The sequence below is a fragment of the Chelonoidis abingdonii genome, chromosome 1, assembly GCF_003597395.2.
Source record: "Chelonoidis abingdonii isolate Lonesome George chromosome 1, CheloAbing_2.0, whole genome shotgun sequence".
NCBI lineage: Eukaryota > Metazoa > Chordata > Testudines > Testudinidae > Chelonoidis > Chelonoidis abingdonii.
In genome coordinates, this window is record NC_133769.1 from 161837990 (window position 1) to 161857073 (window position 19084).

General features: G+C 44.9%; 1 pseudogene; it reads left to right on the forward strand.

The window, feature by feature from the left end:
- The first annotated feature begins 15568 nt into the window (after nt 1-15568).
- Nucleotides 15569-17235, forward strand: LOC142046398 (uncharacterized; annotated as a pseudogene).
- The last annotated feature ends 1849 nt before the right edge of the window (nt 17236-19084 follow it).

Below are 19084 nucleotides of genomic sequence, written 5' to 3' on the forward strand. Positions count from 1 at the left end.
TTGAAATTAGACGAAGGTTTCTAACCATCAGAGAAGTGAAGTTCTGGAACAGCCTTCCAAGGGGAGTAGTGGGGGCAAAAGACATATCTGGCTTCAAGACTAAGCTTGATAAGTGTTTGGAGGGGATGGTATGATGGGAGAGCCTAATTTGGGCAATTAATTGATCGTTGATTATTAGCAAGTAAATATGCCCAGTGGTCTGTGATGGGATGTTAGACGGGGTGGGATCTGAGTTACTACAAAGAATTCTTTCCTGGATGTCTGGCTAGTGAGTCTTGCTCACATGCTCAGGGCTTAACTAGTCGCCATATTTGGGGTCGGGAAGGAATTTTCTTCCCCAGCAGATTGGCAGAGGCCCTGGGGGTTTTTCACCTTCCTCTGCAGCATGGGGCATGGGTCACTTGCTGGAGGATTCCCTGCACCTTGACGTCTTCAAGCCACAATTTGAGGACTTCAATAATTCAGACATCGGTTATGGGTTTGTTACAGAAGTGGGTGGGTGAGCTTCTGTGGCCTGCATTGTGCAGGAGGTCAGACTAGATGATCATAATGGTCCCTTCTGACCTTAAGTCTATGAATCTACGAATCTATAAAAGGCAATTAATTCTGATTTTCTATCTTTGAGTTAAGGGAATCCACGCAGGGACCACTGAATCCTATGATGTGGTGCAAAGGACATCTCATCACCAGGTGAAAAAGTGCAGAGAGTTTTTCACTATTGAGCAAGGAGGAAAGGTACAGGTTGAAGTGTCATGCCATGACATGGGGAAAATAATCATCTCCCCATATATGATTCTGGTGCAGATGAAACATTTTATTCAGTTCTGGATCCCTTGAAACCAGGAAGATATTGACAAAAATTGAAGGAACGTTTAAAGAAGAGCAAGAAAAATGATCAAGTGGCTACAGGGAAGAGTAAAAATACTTAATCTCTATAGTTTATTAGGAGACAACCAATGAGAGAAATTACAAGTACAGCTAGGTTAAATTTTTCAGACTAAACTTTTTTTTCTACTGAAAAAATGCATATACAGGTCTACAGAAATATTTTACAAATTCATATTGAATTAATGAGATTTATTGGAATTTTTTTTGCAGCTGAAGCAGAGTCAAAACATTTCTTTTTGATGTTTTCAAAATGAAGCATGTCAATATTTTGATTCAAAGTTACTGTTTTCAATTTTATTTCTATTTGAAAGGTAAAAAAACCTCAAAAATGAACTACTTTGTTTTGCAAAACAAAAATGAAAACATTTCATTTTGACTTGAACAGAAGTGAAAAATTAAAAAAAAGTTGGCTTGGTCACTGAACTGAAACGAGTTATTCACCCAACTCTAATGACAAGTCTATAAAAACCTTGTGGATGTAAACACAAACGACGGAGAGCAATTATTTAATATAGCAAAGGAGAGACAAAACTAGGAGTATTAAGATGAAATGGAGAAAGGCAAAATTTAGGCAGGGTATCGGTATAAATCTCATTCTCAGGAGGCTTATTAGGCTGTGGAAATCATTTACCAAAGGAAATGATGGAAGCTCTCTCACTCGGGGCATTTGAAATGGTCTGGACAGGATATTTACTATATGGACAACAAGGGATAGGCAATGTGAGCAATCAGAAATGGGATCTTTCCTCCCTCTGGAGTCTAACATTCTCTGTTCAAGAGAAGAGAATTGCTCAGAGGAGAGAGTGGAGAGTATGTATCCATCTTGGCTAAGAGAGACAACAATGGGAAAAATCAAAGAGGAGCTATCCCAGGGTTGTTTTCACAAGCAAGTGCCCAATCCAAAGCCAGCTGAAGTTAGTGAGAGTTTTTCCATTGACATCAGTGGAATTCAGATCAAGTCCAACATGATGAGATGACCCGACAGGGAGAGCCAGGGTCAGTAAGAGGAAATGGCCATAGTGTTGTTTATGATCAGGTGATGGACAAGGAAGGATTTGCCACTGAGGGAATAGAAGCTGAGCAAGGTAAATGTGACAGGAGATGCAGATGGCTCATGAGCAATGGAGAGGAGAATGGGAGGCTTTCGGGTTGAGGAAAAGATGAGCATGGGGGGACTGCTTTGGGGCAGCGTGGTAAACAGCGCTGAGGCTAGGAGATGGCTGGAGCGGATACCTGAGAGAGTGGGAAGTTGTCCAGGATTGTGGAGGAGATGACGGAAGCAGAGAGAAATAGAGACACATGAAAAGGATGAAACAGAGAAAAGAGGCAGGAGGAAAGGAGAACATTTTGGGACAACATGGACAGGGGACAGTAAGGAAGTGGCAGAAGAGGGAGGCAGGACACCAAAGGAAGTTAGAGGATAGATGTTAATGGCACCTGAATGCTGAGATAAGTTGGAAAGTTGAAGAGAAGGTAGCAGCAGGGAAACTGAACGATGGAAATCATTAGCAAATCAGGGAGTGGAAGGGGAAAGGAGTTAAATAAGTGTGAAAAGTGCAGAGAAGATCATAAATAGTATAGTCCTGCCACTAGAGCTGGAGACTGGGATTCAGAAAATTTCTCCCATTGACTTCCTGGGTGACTTTGACCACTTTACTTCTTTGTCCCTCACTTTCCTCATTGTTATAATTAGGATAATGAAACCTTCCTTTGTAAAGTGTTCTGGGATCTGCAGATGAAAAGAGCTTATTAATTAATTCCCATGGTGAGTGTCTAAAATCCCGTCCATACATCTACACAACCTGAAATTTAAGGGTTGATACTAGTAAAAAGGCATTGTAAATCACCAGAAAATAAAATCAAGGCACCTTAAACTCATTGTACAGCTGGATAAATGGCACAGCTTTCCTCCTGCTTCCACAGGTGGCCACTGAAATGCTGTGCTCCCTGATCGAAGTCCAGTGAATACGCCTTCGGTGAGACTGACAAGAAAACCTAACATTTCCCAAGGAAAGCCTTGATTCCAGCAGCTTTGTGTATTATGTACACACACACATACACACCTCACTCTCCCTGGTCTGTGGTTAATACTGAGCTATGAACCACCCAGTGACAGCCCTGCAGAGACAGGCAAAGCCTGCACTGCATTAAACCAGAACACAAAACAGACTGAACCAGGTTTGTCAGGAAATATCACATTCGTCTTCCCAGAGAAAAACGGGGCTTCATAACTCACATCAAGTGATAACTTGGGTCCAGGACATTTATGCCCTGAGTGAGCTAGTTTAGCCTTTTGTCACAGGCGTTTCATTTTTTTGGCCAGGACTGGTGGAATGAAATGCTTCTACCACATCAGCAGGAATGTCACTCCCTCACCAGTCACAGCAATCACAGAGTCTCCAGGGAATCAAATAGCCTTGTCTTGTGTTTTCAGATGAAACAGAAAGTCCTATCCCCATTCCTCCCCTTTCTGAAGGAGCGGAAGGTTTGTTCTACCAGATGCAGAGGATGCGAAGAGGCTAACCATCACACCCAGTGGAGAGAGACTGCATCAAAGGAGCAGTTTGAGATATTGCAGAACAACAAAGTGAAACAAGGAGACCATCCAAACTATAGTTTTCTACTGGGTTTGCAACCAAGAAGTAAAATGGCTGACTCCATACATACTGGGTCCACACGCAATATAGGTAACCCATGAGGCCAGATTCTTGGCTGGCATAAACTGGCACAGCTCTGTTGACTTCAATGAAGCCACACTAAAATACACCAGCTGAGAATCTAGCCTATGTGCACATCTAGTTCCTAACCATGTTCATGCTCCACGTTTTGATATACAGCACTGGGGTCTGCTTTTCAAGTTGTGACTGGGGTGTAACATGGTTCCTCTGAGGTGCAGAAGAAGGGACTGCCTAACCATGTCTGTGTAAGTTCACCAGTCCTCCTGCCTCCTAATTGTCTGTGCTGGAGGATGTCCCAGAGTACGCTGCACCACGAGGCAAACACACAAGTGTGGAAATTAATGTGGAAAATTCCAAATTGCCCCATGTGGAAAAAAAATCCGTAATCCTCAGACCCAAACACCAAATGCTGAGGCAGTTGTCCCAGAATGCACTGATACAAACAGTTGTGCAACATGCTAGGTGTGGACAAATCAATCTGATTCTAGGTGTGAAGGCAGAGTTAGAAACTGGTAATACAAAAGCAGGCTAGGGGAGGAGGGGCTCACTATAGGGAGAAGCAAGACTAGTCAGAGCTCATGCCAGCCAAGGTCCCTGAGTTTGACCTACCTTATATAGCTCTCTCTTAAACTGTAGGAGCTGCTTAGTCCCCACAGTGTATAAGCACCTGGGAATATGCCATTGTCCTATAGGTTATGGTGAGATTTAAGGATAATGGATTCACAAAGGAGACAGAGAAAGAGCTCTAGATAGATATGGCAGCACAAGTGAATGAGATATAACCAGCTGCAGAAAGTCTTGAGGAGAAGAAAGAGAGGAGATCAGAAGGACAGAACAGGCAGGAGGAACAGCAGGATACATCAGAAGGCAGGTATATGGAAAGTTTTGAAAACAAGAGAGGGCAATATTGAATCAGAGCTGGAGATAGTTCAGAAGCTAGTGAAGCCGACAGAGAACGGGGAGGATATGGTCTCATTTCTGGGAGTGAGACGAGAGTCAGCATCCTGGACTCCAGGAAGTTCACAGAAAGTGAGGATTTAGGAAGACTGTAAGAGACAGCCATGCAGTAGTCAAGAAGGGAAATAAACAGCCTGAAAAAAGATCTCAGCAGAAGCAGGACTATAGTGAGGGGTAAGTATCATCAGTTCTAGAGGCAACAGAGACTTAAAGACAAAGAAGAATTAAAAAGGAAGTTTAGGGCTAGAAGTGACCCCCAGATTTCTGGCATCAGAAAGTAGCATTAAGGGCTGAGTTAAACATGGTGTAGGGGGACAGTGATGTGGGACAAAGAATAATGTGCTTCCCTCAACAGAAAGAGGTCACTCTCTAGAAAGTTCAGTGGTAGGAAGTTCTGATGCAGAAAGGAGGTCACTGAATCCAGCTGGGCCTGGAGATGGGAGATCAAAGGAAGAGCCTCCCACTGGAAGTAGTAGAAGCCCCATTTTTGTCCAGTCCAGTTTTATGTGAATTAGAAAATTACACATAGGGAGCAAAGTGCACTGTTAGCGAGGAATGACTAGACGGGGCCAAAATATCTCACCTGGTGAGGCAGTTTAACTGTTTATCTCTGAGTACTGCACGTGACACTCTCATCCATGTGTACAGGAGCGTGGACTCAAAGAGAAGGCTGAGTTGTCACAACAGGCCCTCAGAGAAACAGTTTGATACAATGAGCGATATTTCTTACTGGTTTAATGTTTGGGCAGGTGTTTTGAGAAGAGCTGGAAGTGTTGGATAAACCTGAGAGTTTGTCATATAAAGCCAATCATTGGACCAGCTCCTCTCCTGGTATAAATCAGCATTGAAATCAGTGAAGATCTGCTGATTTGCCTCAAGTTGTGTTTTAAGGATCGACAGAGTTCAAGTCTTAATCTGACGTCTTTAGCAGAGAGAGGATAGTGAATTTCAGCCTCTCGGTTCCTAGCGAGCAATGGTTTCCCTGTCTTCAGAGAAAAATAAAATTTTTCCAGTATGACTTGAAGGAAAGGTCTGGATTCAATTAACTGGCAGAGAAAATGATTTCTCCTGCTCCTTCAGACAGCAATTGGCCTTACACACCAAGGTCACCTGCAACATGTTAGACAGTGAAGAAATGGGGATGTGGAATGAGGGAGCTCATGCTGCAGCTGCTGGCACCTCGATAACCTTAATGAACAGCAATTCTGCAGAGATCTGTAACTGTTTTAAATGGGTTAAAATAAAGCCTATTATTTAATTTAGTGTGCATGCTAGGAGGGTCAATATCTATCACTCTTACCCTTTCCCTCTTCCCCACCCTCAGGCCTCTAAGGGCAGAGGTTTAAGTCCCAGCTGAGGAAACAGGGCTCGCTTCATTTAGTAGTGCCACAACATGACTGCTGGGGATGTCATGCTTCTGACGAGACATTAAATCAAGGTAAACTATAATCCCATGGGCATCCCTGTCTAAGGAGCACAGGAAAAAACAGCTCCCATGCTTTGACCTAACACTACAATATGGCTCTCACCCCTGCTTATGCTACAGCACTGGTTCTTAAAGGGGCAGGTTCAAGTGTTAGGCTGTTAAGGGACGGAGGTGATGTCACACCACAGGAGCACCTCCTTATGGCCAAACATGGAATGGTGGCTGGCTTTCACTCCAGCATCCCTTGCTGACAGTCTCTCCATTGCTGCAGTGGTCTCTGTGACAGGTTCGATCACAGAGATCCCCTTGGGACTGTCACCTGATGTGCTTAAATTACCTCTGAGCCCGTTTTACCTACCAGCTTGGGACTCCAGAGCCCTGCCCTGTTTGAGCCAGACACGCTTGTCTGCTGCAAACACACACCCAGGTCTGAACCATGTCCCCTAAAAGCTGCTGGCTTAACTGAAAACAGCTTAAGAAGTGTTCCTGTCTCCAACACTCAGTTGCCCAGCTCCCAATGGGGTCCAAACCCCAAATAAATCCATTTTACCCTGTATAAAGCTTATACAGGTTAAATTCGTAAATTGTTTGCCCTCCAAATCACGATAGAGAGATATGCACAGCTGTTTGCTCCCCTGGGTATTAATCACTTATTCTGGGTTTATTAATAAACAAAAGTGATTTTATTAAGTATAAAAATTAGGATTTAAGCAGGCGGCGGGGGCAGTCCGTGTGCCGTTAGGGCGGCACGCATGTTTCCATGGAGGTGGCAATTCGGCAGCAGCTTCTGTCTTCATCCAGAAGACAGAAGCTGCGCTGTCACAGACAGCGGCACATGGACTGCCCCTGCCATCTGCGGCAGCAATTCGGCATGCTGCTGGGGGGCAAAAACACACAGACTGCTGCCCCTTGCAGATTGACACCCCAAGCACCTGCTTGGAATGCTGGTGCCTGGAGCTGGCCCTGATCAGCATGCTTTCATAAAATCATACAGAGTGTAACATCACAACCGGTCACTGATGAAGGCAGGATATCAGACTATATGCATCAATGATCTGAACAAAAGCAAATGTAACACACACATTGTAGGGGACTGCGAAAGACTGTGTCACGGCCTAGCTAGGGTATTTCCGCTTTCTCGGTGGCCTTGTGAAAAGCCCCTGCTTGCTAAGTGGCCAGTCATTGTAGGACATGGCATGCCAGTTATAACTTGCTTTTAACTGGTTGAAACCAGTTTGTATGGTCTTAGGCCAAAGGGCGGATATAGCCTGTGGGAAGTCCCTTTTTGCATATGTATGAGTTGCTTTTGTATTGTGTATATATAGCTGTATGCTCCTGGTCCCGCCTTTGGACTCTGACCCAGGCCGAGCTGAGCTTCGGTGCTGGGTTCCCCGCCTCCGTGACAGCAACGCCTGGAGTCCCCGTTGCAGGTGAGTCACTTTACCTACATTAAAGCCAATAACTCACGGTGTGTGTGGGCCTCTTTCTTGCAGAGCACTCTGGGTAGGCCCGTAGTCTCCCATGAATGTTACACACATGGAATTTAATCATGTGTATGAGTGTGTGTGTATATATATATATAGTTTCTATATTGGCAATATCTTTAAAATCTAATAGAAAGGTGAGGGGTACATCAAATCAAGACACACATAGTCAACCCAGAATTGAAGGAGAAATCTGTGTAGCTTGTAATCTTGTCTCTCTCACCAACAGAAGTTGGTCTAATAAAAAAATATGACCTCACCTACCTTGTCTCTCTGTCTATATGAGGTACTACTATCATCATAGTAGCTGAGCACCTCACAGTCTCTAATGTATTTATCCTCACAACAGCCCATGAGGCAGAATAGAGCTATTATCTACATTTGACAGATATGGAACTAAGATACAGATAAACTAAGGTTATGTCTACTCTAGAAGCACTACAGCAGCGCAGCTACACTGATGCAGTTGCACTGCTGTAGCGCCTCTGGTGAAGATGCTCTAAGCAGACAGGAGAGAACTCTCCTGTCGGCATAATTACTCCACCTCCCATGAGAGACAGCAGCTATATTGGCAGAAGAAGCTCTCTCGCCAACATAGCACTGTCCCCACCGGCGCTTAGGTCAGTGTAACTTACGTCACTCAGGGGTGTGGATTATTCACACCCTTGAGCAACATAAACTATACTGAAGTAAGCAGTAGTGTAGACAAGGGCTAAGTGACTTGATCAAGATCATCCAGGAAGCCTGTAGCAGAGCTGACAACTGAACACAGGAATCCCAAGTCCCAGGCAAGCTCTCTAGTCACTGTCTGGACCATCCTTCATTTTGCCCCACCCCACACTCACCTGGCCATTTTACAAACATAGGTTATCCCATCTGATTTTAATCCATGGAACAAAGACTTCAGCTCAGATCAGGATATACAACACATTTCTCCCCAATGTAGACAGAAAGCCACAAGTATCAAAGATGCTCGTCTCCTAACCCACTCCCACAATGCAGAGGCTTGTGTCTGGCAATAGTCCCAATGCCCCTGCTTCTTGATGGAGTCCCAGAATACAGTGGTACAACTATGATTGTATAGGCCTGGTTCTCCGTGCAGATGCAACAGTGTTAGAAACGGCATTACCCTGAAGGAGGCGCTGAGCCATCCCAAAAATAATCAAAGGCGCTGACCATCAAGGCAGCCACAGTGGCTTCCTCACTTCACCTAGATGCAAACACAGAGGGAAAGAGGAGAGGTAGATACTATGGTTAGTAGCAGAATATAAATACTCTTCATGGCCCTGCATTCTGTGCAAATTCAGAGCAAAGAGTGTGTAAAATGCTCCCACTTTAGCTTACACCCACTTTGCACTGGTCTAAAGCACTGCACAAGGCAATGGAGAATCAGGACCAGAGAGAAGCGTGTAATGGAGAGAAAGATTGATCATGCCAAAATAAAAATTAAAATGTCGAGGTATTTTCTTCTGGGATGAATGGATCCTTCAAACATCCCCTGCCACCCTTTGTATTCTTTCACTTTTTCCATTCCTTCAAAAGCACCAGTGAAATAAAGGGAATTCTGAACCAAAATGTACCATGTGTATTTCATTTGTTTAGGAAGGAACTAAGGATGAAGCAGCCAGAAGGGATTCAAGGAGCTCAGATTCCATGAGATCAAACCAACCCCCCAACTCTATACTGCCCAACATCTTTGGGGAAGTTCTGATTGGGATCCTAGCTTCACAGCCAGGGCCCAGCTCTAGCACACACGAGTTCAAAACTAAGACTAGAAGTATTTCAGTCATCATGTCTGTAAGGGTTGGACATAATGCAATCCATCATGATACCTGCACTGCAGCTCTCATACCTCTCCAGTGGTCTAGAAGTGTTGGGGACACTGAGGAGAGACTGCATTTTCCATTGGGGAGGAGGGAAAGTGAATAAAATATTTGAAAATGTTAGAATATTATTTTAAATGAGGAACAGAGAGATCAGAGTATTCCAGTACTACCACTTAATGACAAACAATTAATCCCTTCATTTTAGTCCACTCATGTGCAATGAACATACAGAGCCAAATTCAACATCACTGATTTCATTGGGTTTGCATCAGTGATGGATTTCCTTCTGCACACAAGCATGTTGTCATATTCCCCACCCCCGCCATCTTTAAAACTTTCATTTGATTCTGGCTCTCCAACTCCCTTCCTGTCTCCTCCCTCCCCCATGCTTCTAAACTCTTTGAACACGCTATACTAAATTTCTCATCCCAAAGTCATTCCTGGATTCCTTCCAATCCAGCTTCCACCCTTTCCACTCTCAGAAACTGCTCTCACCAAAGTCTGAAATGAACATTTCCTGGCTAAATCAAAAGGCCTTCCTCTTCATCCTCTTGCCTCTGTTACATTTGATACTGTTGATCACTCCCATCTTGACAGTGTGTCCGTAGAACCCCTCAGCATTCTGTCCTTGATTCCCTTCTCTTTTTCCTCTAGACTTTATCCCTGAATGATGTTCATTTATTCACACGTTAACTATCACCTCTATGCTAACAACTCAAATATACGTCATCACTCAGAATCTGTGTGAGGGGTTGGATCACAGAAACTCCCTTGGGAACTGCCAATTGATGTGCCAAGATTACATCTGCCCCTGCCTTCCCTTCCAGCTTGGGACTCCAGCACCCTGTCTTGTTGAGCCAGACACGCCCGCCTGCTCCAATACAGACCCAGGGTCTGAACCATGTGACCCAAAGCTGCAGACTTAACTGAAAGCAATTTAAGAAGTATTCCTGTCTTTAACACTCAGATGCCCAACTCCCAATGGGGTCCTAACTCCTAATAAATCCATTTTACCCTGTATAAAGCTTATGCAGGCTAAACTCATAAATTGTTCACCTTCTATAGCACTGATAGAGAGATATGCACAGATGTTTGCTTCCCCAGGTATTAATACATACTCTGGGTTAATTAATAAGTAAAAAGTGATTTTATTAAATACAGAAAGTAGGATTTAAGTGGTTCCAAGTAGTAGCAGACAGAACAAAGTCAATTACCAAGCAAAATAAAATAGAACACGTAAGTCTATGTCTACGAAAACCAAATACAGATAAAAACCTCACCAGTTCCAGTAAGCTTCCTTTTACAGACTAGTCTCCTTCTAGTCTGGGTCCAGCAATCACTCACACCCCCTGTAGTTACTGTTCTTTGTTCCAGTTTCTTTCAGGCATCCTTGGGGGAGGAAAGGCTATCTTTTTAGCCAGCTGAAGACAAAATGGAGGGGACTCCCAGGGGTTTAAATAGTCTTTCTCTTGTGGGTGGAGACCCCCTCCTCACTCATATGCAAAGTCCAGCTCCAAGATGGAGTTTTGGAGTCACATGGGCAAGCCACATGTCCATGCATGACTCAGTTTTTACCAGCCAAACCACATTCCTGTGAAAACTCAGATGTGGATTGGTATCTTCAAGTTCATTGTTGGCTTAAGTGGTTTTTGACTGGGCACTTAATTTGTGCTTTTCTCAAGAAGCTGACCAAATGCTCTACTAGGCTAGTTAAACTAAAGCAAGTATACAGCCAATATTCCTAACTTCAAGTACAAAAAAGATACACGCATACAAAGAGGATTAATAGATTCAGTAGATCATAACCTTTACAGAGACATGTTACATGGCACACGCAGCATAAAACATAGTCTAGTTATGTCATATATACATTCATAAGCATATTCTATAAAACCTTATGCGGGGGGCACCATCACAACCTGGTCCTGAATTTCATTCTTATATCCCTATCTCTCTGACATTTCCTCTGGGATGGTTTGCCATCTCTAGCTCAATGTAGCCTAATCCAAACTCAAAGTTTTCTTCCAAAATCCTCTCCACTAGCTGCATCTGCCACGGCTGTTAAAGTCCCCATACTCCTTATCAGCCAGACCTAAAACATGGGAGTCATGTTTGACAGCTCACACATTCAGACTGTGGCCAAACCCTTTAGCTTCCTCTTCCACAACTTTGCAAGAGCCAGATCTCTTATGCAGGAAGCTATGACTACAACCACCTCTCCTCCTTTGTTCTTCTGGACATTCACTCCCTCAACGCATATAAATTGATTGGCTGTATAACACCATGCCCTAATACCTCAAGACAATGGCTAGGAAAATCCAATTGCCAGGCAGGAGAGTCTGGATACAGGCCTTACACTCCATCCCCTTGCTCCTAAGCCAGCCAGGCTAGGAATAATGTGAAGGGAGGGTGCTAGACGTCTGGGAGGACAGTGATACACCTTTTTAGTGACCCCCTACTTGGCTGACTGTAGAATGGCATTGAAGGGTTCCAGCAGATGTCATGCCCAGCTCTCTTCAGCTGGCAGGATGCAGCAAGGGCTCTTTGATTATGATGGGGGGTACCAAGAGGGTCTACATGAAGACACATCTCCACTCCCTGCCCTAGAATTATGCTAAGAAGATTTGGGCCTGGTTGATTAGTGTTGTTGAAGACACTTCTGCTATGTTTGGGAATAGCAAATCACCCTCATTTCCCTGTCACACCCCTAGATACCACTCTACTTTTCACGAATTCATTGTGCTAACAGTTCCCATTGTAACATCCAATGAGGATAGGATAGAAAGCATGCACTCATGATAGCCACTGCATGACATGGACTTTTTCTCCTTATTCCCACACACAATCATAAACTCTCTCTCTTGCTCACACACACTTCAGCAAACAGACACATGCTTTCTCACACAAGCTCTCAAACACAAATTTTTGTGTATTATCTTTCACACATATTAATTCACACACAAAGACAAACTCTCTCACACCACACACACACACACACACACACACACACTCTGTCCCTCAAAAATGGCATACCCACATCGGCCTGTTCTTAAGCTCCAAGAGAAAAGGAGTGGCTTCTCCCTTGGATGAAGTGTTACTGCTCTTTTGTACAAATAAATATAGATCATTTATCTGATGAGCCATTAAGGCCCGAGGCAGGGAATGCATTAATGTACAGATTATGTGTCTGTGATTATGATGTGCAGAAATGTATTTACACTGCAGAGTACTGGATCTGTTTTTTTATTGCAGGATCAGGACTATCTTTTATCCAGAGAATAATGAAAGCCTTGAAAGCTTCGTCACTGCACTGCAGCAAGGAGCTGGTAAAATGGGCCTTCAGAGCCTTTTTCCACCACTCAGAAAAAAAAACACAACAACCCTGCACCACCTCCCAAGGGCTTTGGATACTGTTTCCATGGAAACACTACATCTGAGTCAGAACTATTAAGGATCACCATGGCAACAAGTGTCTCACTTGCCATTTCCAGAAAACTGACAGTGTTTGGACTGGAATCATCACACCATATAAAAAGGGGCAGGGTTGTTGCTGCATCGAGAACCATAGTATGGGCCAAATCCTGCTCTGGTGTAATTACACTGAGACCAATAGACCAGACTGATCTACAAGGAGCATCCATTGAGTTTGATGGAGCTGCACAATTGATTACTTTGGATGTAGAACTCGAATATGAATACCTGATGTCCTATTTTACACCATAACTCTCAGGCTTAAGGGGAGGCAGGGTTAAGAAAAGTTACAGTGAGTTGATTATTGATGTAAAGAGTTCAGTATAGGTGGATTTTAGCCTATAAACTGCAGACAAAAGGATAACTAGGTAAAACACTTGAATCTATTTGTAGATTTCCACCCACCCCTGCACACACATTTGTCTTCATGCTCCTCTGAATATTTTGCAGAGATAGAAGTCTTCAGGGATTTGCATTTCACTCTCATCAGCAAATGAGCAGCAGGAAAAAAAAAGAAATCACACTCAGACTCTAGAATGGCACCATTACTGATATTTGCACTGGACATATAGATCTAGGGCCAGTTCTGGGGTCCCATTGTTAGGGGGCAATGGGGTATTCTGGGTCCCAGGATGTCAGTACTCAAAAAACAAACAACCTTCCAGCAGTACAGGGGGAAATCCTGGAAAATTGTAGATTTTAAGAGTTTAAAGATATAAAATTTGGCTACTGTGTCAGAATTTTGATATGATTTATAGTTTATATAAAGGAAGAACACTGTACATATTGTTTATATTTTAGCCACTCTGACAATTATTTGGGGCCTTTTGAAGGTTGTTTGGATGGGCAAACATCCCTTTTTCTCCCTCTCCACCCCAGTAAGTGCCAGCCTGCACAGATCCACAGCAATGGTGCTTTCTTTCTCCCTTTATCCTAGTGAGCAGGATTTGGTTTTGTGGCCAGCAGGCTAGGTTGAAACCACGGGCAGAAGAGAATCTGGATCCCAGTGGAGGGGGCGGGGGAGGAGCAGCATCCCGAGATGTCCATTTTACGTTTCTATTTTCTAACACATCTGAAGTGACTCTCACCATCCCCTCCTCACACAGTTTTTGGGCATAATCCTATGAGATGCTGACCACACAACTCCCAGTAAAAATCAGCAAGAATTCCAGACACCAAGCACCCCGCCTGCAGCACTCAGCACCTCACAGGATTGAGACTTTTAACTAAACAAAAGAGAGTTCACTTGGATTTGGTGTTCAGCTCTACAGTCACTGGGGCTGGACCTCCCCACACACAAGACAGAAGTTTTTATAACCAGCTGGAGTGGTAGCTTAACCCCAGGGAGTGTTTGTTGGCATGGAAAATCTGTCAATGTGGATTACATTTAGCGATACAAAAGGTGTAGTTTGCTTGACAAAATATATTGCGTGTACATGATCGTTGTTTGTTAGGTGGCATAGGACTTACCACAGCTCTGAGATCCATTTTCAGTGCAGCGAGCAGGACCTTTAAGCAAACCCTCTTGAAGTACACCCTTCATTCTCTAACAAGGGCCCCTGCTCTCACTACAATGTCAAATAAAGGCTAAAACACCAGATCTGAATATGGTGATGCAGCTACAGGTAGGTGGTGGGTCTTGCACCCAGGAATATGTGGGATCATCACTCGGTATAACCTAAGTCAGCAAAAGAGATGCAAACTGAGATATGCCACCTGGCAAGCAGAAGGTATGGCACTGTCTATGGTGGAAACTTTTGTGGCACAGGGCACACCCTGGGCTAGATCATGTGTTATTGGTTTCTATGCAAGTCACACACTTCTGGCATCCAGGACCATTGAATGAGACAGCTGTTCCTTTACAACCAAGAAGAGTAGCCAAGCTGTCCCTTATTATCCCCAAACTCAGTAGAGCTATGTTGGACTACATACACTATCATACTGCCACTCGGCCAAGTGGCTATACTGTGCCACTGCACCCTGGAAAGGTGAAACAGGCCTGGATAAACCCTATTCCACTTTAAAGGCTCCTTTTGTGGCTGCCTGTGAGAAATCATGAAGTAATGTGAGATTCTTGCTGTAGCTCATTGACTAGTCAGTACTTGAAATACTCCTCTACCCGGCGGTGTGTGCACAAATTTAAAATTGACTGCTTTTGGAGGGGAACATTAAACACATTAAGCCATATCAACAGATGCAGATACATCATAAGCACAGAAATAAACAGCACCATTTCAACAAATATCCATGCTGTTTTTCTTCCCATTCTAGCACTACAGCTGAACTCTACTGTAAATCCACCATGAATACATAATAGGGGGAACATGTGCAAATGAGTATTTGCATATCTATAAACTTCACATTATAGGGGTACATATATGACCTGAGTTTGTGCGTGCTCATAACTACATATTACGAAGAAATAAGTTTTACTTCAGTTTGTGAGTGCCAGTGATAGAAAGCATAAAATGAAGTGAAATGATCCTCAGAAATACATATATTTTCTGATTAATACTAGGGTGAGGGGGCGTGCCCCTGCCTGCCCCTCTTGTGCACGCCCCTGCCTCTACCTCAAAGCCATTTCACACCAGTAGTTTTCTAATATGCAAACATGATAGCCACCATCTTAATGGGGTAGTGTGGATGCAAATCAACAGTATTGGCCTCCAGGAGCTATCCCAGAGTGCTCCATTGTGACCACTCTGGACAGCACTCTCAACTCAGCTGCACTGGCCAGGTAGACAGGAAAAGGCCTGCGAACTTTTGAATTTCATTTCCTGTTTGGCCAGCATGGCAAGGTGCAGGTGAGTGCAGATCTCATCAGCACAGGTAAACACGATGGCGTCCCAGGATCACAAAAGAGATCCAGCATGGACCGAACGGGAGGTATGGATCTGCTTGCCATATAGGGAGACAAATCCGTGCTAGATGAACCCCACTGCAGTAAACAAAATGCCAAAACATTAGAAAAAGTCTCAAAGGACATGAAGGACAGAGGCCATAACAGGGATGCACAGCAGTGCCACGTGAAAATTAAGGAGCTAAGGCAAGCCTACCACAAAACCAGAGAGGCAAACGGCCACTCCGGATCAGAGCCCCAAACATGCCGCTTCTACGCTGAGCTGCATGGCATGCTAGGGGGTGCAGCCACCACTATCCCAACCTTGTGCTTTGACTCCATCAATGGAGAATCACGCAACAAGGAACTGGGTTTTAGGGACGAGGAAGATGATGACGAAGAGACTGAAGATAGTTCACCACAAGGAAGCGGAGAAACCATTTTTCCCAACAGCCGAGATATGTTTCTCACCCTGGACCTGGAGCCAGTATCCTCCAAACCAACCCAAGGCATGCTCACGGACCCTGTAGGTGGAGAAGGGACCTCTGGTGAGTGTACTTTTGTAAATATTACAAATGGTTTAAAAGTAAGCATGTTTAATGATTAATCTGCCCCAGCTACTGCAAAAGTCTGTTAATGTCTATGGGGATCAAGCAGAAATCCCAGTGTTTGCTGGCATTCAGACAACATCTATTCCTTATCTCTCTCTAGTGTTATCACTAGATATCTAGGATATCATTCACGGTCACCTGGTTAAATAGGGTGCTTTTATTAAGGGGACATTCAGAGGTGCCCGTTCCTGCTCTGCTGTTTGGCTGTGGCCAAACAGAAATGTTCCCCGCTGTTAGCCACGCAGTGGGGGGAGGAGTGAAGTGATCATCCCAGAGTATAGCGTGTGTGGAGAGGGGAAATGAGGGCGCTGCTGATTGAAACCATTTCCACATGTTATGAAGGTTAAAGAAGCCAAAAGACTGTGGCTTACCATGGCTGCCTGCAAGCCAAATTCTATTGCCGGGCACTGCATGAGTGATCTCTCACACCACACCAGCAGGTCCTCAATACAAGAGGCAAAATGCTATCTTGTAATGAAAGCACATGTGCTGTGTAATGTGAACAGCAAGGTTTAACGAGAAAGAGTGATCCTATTGTTCTCTAAAATCTGTCTTTTTCACCACCAATCTCCCTTTTCCCACAGCAGCTGCAAATGTTTCTCCTACACAGAGGTTAGAGAATATTAGAAGGTGAAAAAAACGCACTCGGGATGAGATGCTCTCAGAGCTACTGCTGTCCTCCCACACTGACAGAGCACACCAGAATGCATAGAGGTAGATGATGTCAGAGTGCAGGAAAGCACAACAGGAACGCAAGGAGAGCTGGCGGGCTGAAGAGGATAGGTGGCGTCAGCTCGCTGACAGAAGGCAAGAGTCGATGCTCTGACTGCTGGAGCATCAAACTGATATGCTCCAGTGTATGGTTGAGCTACAGGAAAGGCAGCAGGAGCACAGACCGCTGCTACAGCCCCTGTGTAACCAACTGCTCTCCTCCCCAAGTTCCATAGCATCCTTATCCAGAGGCCCAAGAACGCGATGGGGGGCCTCGGCCACCCAGCCACTCCACCCCAGAGGATTGCCCAAGCAACAGAGCTTGGTCCTTCAATAAGTTTTAAAATTTTTAAGTTTAAGTTTTAAAATGCGTGTGGCCTTGTCCTTCCTCCTCCCCCACCCCACCTGCCCTTCCTTCCGCCCCACCCCTCCCGGGCTACCTTGGCAGTTAGCCCCCTATTTGTGTGATGAAATAATAAAGAATGCATGAATGTGAAGCAACAATGACTTTTATTGCCTCTGCAAGAAGTGATCAAAGAAGGGAGGGGAGGGTGTTTAGCTTACAGGGAAATAGAGAGAACCAAGGAAGGCGGGGGGTGTTCATCAAGGAGAAACAAATAGAACTTTCACACCATAGCCTGGCCAGTAATCAAACTGGTTTTCAAAGCTTCTCTCATGCACGGCATGTCCTGCTGTGCTCTTCTAACCGCCCTGGTGTCTGGCTGCGCGTAATCAGTGGCCACGCGATTTGCCTCAACCTCCCACCCCACCATAAACATCTCCCCCTTACTCTCACGGATATTGTGGAGCACACAGCAAGCAGCATTAACAATGGGAATATTGGTTTGGCTGAGGTCTATCCAAGTCAGTAAACTGAGCCAGGGCGTTTTTAAACGTCCAAATGCACATTCTACCACCATTCTGCACTTGCTCAGCCTATAGTTGAAAAGCTCCTGACTACTGTCCAGGTTGCCTGTGTATGGCTTCATGAGCCATGGCATTAAGGGGTAGGCTGAGTCCCCAAGGACAACGATAGGCATTTCAACATCCTCATTGGTTATTTTCTGGTCTGGGAAGAAAGTCCTTTCCTGCAGCTTTTGAAACAGAACAGAATTCCTGAAGAAGTGAGCGTCATGTACCTTTCCCAGCCATCCCATGTCGATGTTGGTGAAACGTCCCTTGTGATCTACCAGTGCTTGCAGCAGCACTGAAAAGTACCCCTTTTGGTTTATGTACTCGCTGACTTGGTGCTCTGAAGCCAAGATAGGGACATGGGTTCCATCTATCGCCCCACCACAGTTAGGGAATCCTATTGCAGCAAAGCCATCCACTATGACCTGCACATTTCCCAGAGTCACTACTCTTGATATCAGCAGATCTTTTATTTGTGGGCTACTTGGACTACAGCAACCCCCACAGTAGATTTGCCCATTCCAAATTGATGCCCGACTGACCGGTAGCTGTCTGGCGTGGCAAGCTTCCACAGGGCTATCGCCACTCGCTTCTCAACTGTGAGGGCTGCTCTCATCTTGGTATTCTGGCTCTTCAGGGCAGGGGAAAGCAAGTCACAAAATTCCATGAAAGTGCCCTTACGCATGCAAAAGTTTCGCAGCCACTGGGAATCGTCCCAGACCTGCAACACTATGCGGTCCCACCAGTCAGTGCTTGTTTCCCGGGCCCAGAATCGGCATTCCACGGCATGAAACTGCCCCATTAACACCATGATCTGCACATTGCCGTGACCTGTGCTTTGAGAAAAGTCTGCATCCATGTCCTCATCACTCTCATGATCGCGCTGTCGTCGCCTCCTCACCTGTTTTTGCAGGTTCTGCACATACTGCAGGATAATGTGCGAGATGTTTACAATGCTCACAACAGTAGCGGTGAGCTGAGCAGGCTCCATGCTTGCCATGGTATGGCATCTGCAGGAGAGCAGAGTTGTAGCTGAAATGGTAGAGGATGACGATTAGCATATGAGGAAGAACATACATACCCAGGAGCCCATGACAGACAACATGGAGAAATTCGTTATCGAGGCAATAGCAGCAGACCAGAGTTACAGCAGAAGCGGTGTATGACGATGGTTTGCAGACCTACTGCACTGTCTGCTGCCAGCAGCACTCAGGACACAATAGCAGTGGTGTCGGTGAGCTGAGCTGAGCGGGCTGCATGCTTGCCATGGTATGGTGTCTG